The following is a 4929-nucleotide window of genomic DNA, read 5'->3' as shown; positions in this document are numbered from 1 at the left end:
ACGTATAGAAGAAGAAGATACAAACAATTTTATTAAATTAGACTTTTTATTGGAATTACGAATTTAAAGAAATCAAAGCCAAAGAAATCAAAGAGCTTCGGTTCTCTCCCTTTCTCTCTCGGTCAATCCCTTTCTCTTATTCTTTCATATTGGATCGGTGATAAAGAAGCAAATGAAGTTAAAATGATGATGATTATTAAATAGAATAACATGTGTCATGCTTATACATATGTTTACATGCAAGCAACCTTTGGTTTTCATTATCTTTACTTCCTTAAGGCTTTCGGCTACTTCTTCTTTTTTTCTTTTTCTTTTAAACAAAATAATAATAATAATAATAATAATAATAATAATAATAATAATAATAATAATAAATTTTAAATTTAAAATATCATAAAATTTAATTTAATTACTTTTAGAAAAATAAATTTTTTAAATAAAATAATAAATCATAAACAACTCATTATTCAATTTTAAAAAATTTGGATTGTTATACTGTTCGTCATCTTCTCCCTTGCATCGTGCCGCGTGCCGCAGTAACCATTGACCATGCAAGCGAAGCCGCCGTGAGCCCTCTTTTTCCCTGTGTTGCACCGCGCATTTTGAACAAAGACGCCGTCGGTCCACTTCTGCATTCCACAGTCGTCACCGGAGGCAGCCATCACCCGCGGTGGTGTTTGTCTTTTCGTGAGTACCGCTGTCCCGTAAAATCCTCGCAGTTGCAACCATAGTTGATTCACGATTCTGTTCTCCTGCAATCGTGTTGTGTCTTTCCTTGGATCGCCGCCTTGCTGTTCACGACCCCAGGACGCCTTGAATTGTTGTTTATTTTACTAGGTATGCAGATGGATATTTTCATTTTAAAGTTGATGTTTATTTAATTTGGATTGGATTTAAGTAGATACAATGAAATTCGCTTGATGTTCATTTTACTAGGTACGTAAAAGACCAATGTTATATCTAAAATAAACATCCACTTTTCGAATGAACGAACCATCTGCATACATAGTCAAATGAACATTCGCATTAGTTGATAATAAACATCTAACAAATTGACCAAAATTCTTGCCGTGCATCATGCTTAAATAGCTTAACTCAAACCCAACTTCAATTCAAGAAAAAATAAACTAAATCTAATCTAATTTTTCTCCGTAGCTCCCAAACCACATAACAAAAGAAACTTATGGAGCATGTGCATGCAGAATCTAGCAACTAAAGCAAAAGACCAATGTTATAACTAAAATAAACATCCACTTTTCGAATGAATGAATAATCTGCATACATAGTAAAATGAACATTCGCTTTAGTTGATAATAAACATCTAACAAATTAACTAAAATTCCACCATGCACCATGTTTAAATAGCTTAACTCAAACCCAATTTCAATTCAAGAAAAATTAAACTAAATCTAATCCAATTTTTCTCCATAACTCCCAAACCACATAATAAAAGAAACCTATGAATTTAATTAGGTTGATTTAAGTACAACTAAAATAAGTTTCAACTAATTATTTAATTAACTCATAAAGCACATAGTAAATCAAGTAAAAGACCAATTACATAACCAAAACAAACATCCATTTATTGAAAGAAACGAACCATCCGTATACATAGTAAACTAACATCCGTCTTATTTCCAGCAAGTAAAGTAATCTAAAACCAGTCATATAAAGTGGTTTAAAAGATAAATAAGTATCCATTAGTTCAAAAAATTTAAGTAACATCTCATTCAAATAACGTACATACTACCAGAATCCTAGACTAACTAAACCAAAATTAGAAATATATAGTAATGAAAATAAAATAAAAAGGGATAAGTACTTTTTTCGTCCCCAAGGTCTGTGGTCAAAATCAATTTCGTCCCTAATCTTTTTTTATTATTAAAATCATCCTCAACATTACAAAACATTATAAAATCGTTTTCTCCCCCCCCCACCCCAAACCCACCCCCAATTTTCCTTCCTCCTACTCTCTCACCCTCCACCCCAGATCCCATCCCATCCCATCAGTATCATCAGTTCCCACCTTTCATCTTCTTCTTCTCATATCTTCTTTCTTCTTCATCTTCTTCTTCTTCTCATTCACAACAACAACCCTTTATCTTCTTCTTCATCTTCTTCGTCTTCACTTCCATGCGGTGCAGAGAAGATCAAGCCCGTTCACTGTCAGAGCGGCCATGGCCTAGGATGCAGATCTTCTGGAAGAGCCAACCAGTGTCGGAGCCAGATCCGTGGGTTATGAAGATGGTAGCGGTGGGTCCCTTCTCCTCTGCTTCTTCGCTCCCTCCGATTCCTCCCTCTGCACATGCTTCTCTTGCTTCATTCCCATCCATCACCTTCGCAGACTCGCTTTCGACACCAAGATTGAAACTTTGAGCCCTGACCCTCTGCCTTCTAGAGGCCGTGCGCTCCCACATCTCTGCCACTGCGAGGTCTACGGAATCTTCACATGCAACAACATCCTCTTCAACGACGCGCAAGATCACACGGGCCGTTGGCCGGATCAAGTTCGGGTCTGCAGAGAAAGCTCTTGTTTTCAGCGTCAAGCTCCATTACCCACAGCTGCGACAGTACCGGCGCCAGCAGCAGTAGGAGGAATTTTTTTATTTTTGTCACTTCCTTCCTATTTTCGTTCTTCCTTTTTTTATTTTTTTTATTTTTGAAGAACATAAAAATTTCTATTATTGCTGATTTTGATCTGAAGTTGTAGCTGATGATGATTGTTGAATTGTTAAATCTAAAGTTTCTGTTGATTTATTTTATGGTTGTTGTTGAATTGGCTGAATTGGCTGAAGGGGAAAGGTTTTTTGTTTAAGTTGAGAAGAAGAATTGGGGTTTGGGGAAGGGAGAATTTGAAGAGAGTAGCAGAAACGGGATGGAGAGAAAACAGGGAAGAGATATCGCGGGCAAGGGCAGGGTTGGAGTGTTTGTTTTTATTTTTGTAGTTGTTGTTGTTGCTGAATTGACTGAAAGGGGAGGGAAAGACGATTTTATAACGTTTTGTAACGTTGAGGATGATTTTAATAACAAAAAAAGATTAGGGACAAAATTGATTTTGACCCCAGATCTTGGGGACGAAAAAAGTACTTATCCCAAATAAAAACTAAGCAAATCAGCAATAGTCACAAGTTTTTTTTTTTTTTTTCAGCTGAGTCCAATTATTCAAATATATAAATGGTCTCAGGAAGAAGAAAAATCAATTAATTCAACCCAAATCATACAACATCTATTTCGACACACTGTAACTATTACCTGAAACCTAATACATTGCATTAACATCCATTTAAAAAATAAAATCCTAACTATCAATTAACCTTTTTGTAGTCAACTGATGTTGTTGAAGAACCTGCGCGTTATTGTATCAATGATGTTGCTGCAGTTGGCAGTGACGACAGTATACCGGCACCTGTGGAAGGCGGCGGTGCAACTTGGATAAGTAGGGGTATCCATGAATCGGATCGTATCTGCAGTAAATATCCGCATCCGATCCAAAAATTGCGGATACGATCCGATCCGCAAATTGATCGGGCAGATCCGCGGTAAATATCCGCATCCGATCCGAAAATTGCAGGTACGATCCGATCCGCAAATTGATCGGATCGGATCCGCACCCTTTGCGGATCGGATCGCGGATATCTGCTCTACATCTGCGTATCCGATCCGCGGATCCGCAGATCCGCACCATAATAATTAAAAAAAATAAATATATATATTTGGTATTATATTTACTTGTTTGTATGTTTTAGTTAGTAATTATTATTCATATATTGTATTATTTTATTTTTGTTATTCAGAAAGAGTTTGATTAAAAATATTTTAGGAATAAATAAGTTTAAAAGTATAAAAGAAATATTTTTATCGATTTTTTTTACATAGAAATATGATTAAAAAGAGAACGTTTAATTATGCGGATATATCCAATATCCGATCCGACACTAAAAAACGCGGATATCATATCCGATCCGATTCGATTCGCGGACACCCCTGTGAATAAGAGTGCGGCAACGTGTGCAGGAGCGTGTGAAAGAAGGAGAAGAAGTTCGGCAGCGATAAGGGTGTCTGGTAAGGGAGAGAACGACGCCAGTGAGGGTGGCTGGTGAGGGAAGCAACGATGGTGCTGAGGTTGGATGATGAGAGAGGAAGCGATACCGATGAGGGTGGCTGGTGAGGAAAATAGCGACGGTGTTGAGAGGGTTTGGGAGAGAATTGGTGCGGCGATTAATAGAGTAAGAAGTGAATGATTAAAATTTATGAAGTGAGAATAGAGTTTTTCGTTGAGTAATTGAGAATGGAGTGTTTTTTTTTTTTTTTTAAGTTTTGGCAGGTTAGTATTGTAGTCTATTATTTTATTATTTATATTGTTTACAATTTCTATTATCTACTTAGCAGAATTAATTATTAGTTAATTATTTGGATCTTGAAAGGAGAAGAACGATAATTAAGGAACTGAAATGAAAGGAGAGCTTGTTGGGGGGACCGTACCGGTTCCAAAAAATGAAGTCTGTTCTCTGTATGGTAGCATGCATATATAATTGAAGATAAAAGAAATTCAAACCTAATTTGACTAATTGCTATACCTATTAGCTATGACAACCACGAGCCATATGCATGCATGCCATGGTCCAGCATATATATGATCGCATATAATGTCAAACATCATCTCATGGACCTCCACACACAAATTAATTCTTACTATATATAACTATATATACACATATACACATTGGAAATTTGGCATATATATGATGAGCTGTCTTGCATTTATATTTATAAACTGATTAATCTATAATTAAGTCGTGGGTTTTAGCTGTTGAAATCAGTATTTTTTAATAAATTTTTTAAAAGAATAAATATAGAAAATTAGTTTTTTTATTAGTCAATTTAATTTTTGGTTATTAAATTATTTTTTAACTCTTTTTTTTTTTTGGA

Source organism: Arachis ipaensis, chromosome B01, assembly GCF_000816755.2.
Source record: "Arachis ipaensis cultivar K30076 chromosome B01, Araip1.1, whole genome shotgun sequence".
NCBI classification, from domain to species: Eukaryota; Viridiplantae; Streptophyta; class Magnoliopsida; order Fabales; family Fabaceae; genus Arachis; species Arachis ipaensis.
This window is presented reverse-complemented; position numbering follows the sequence as displayed.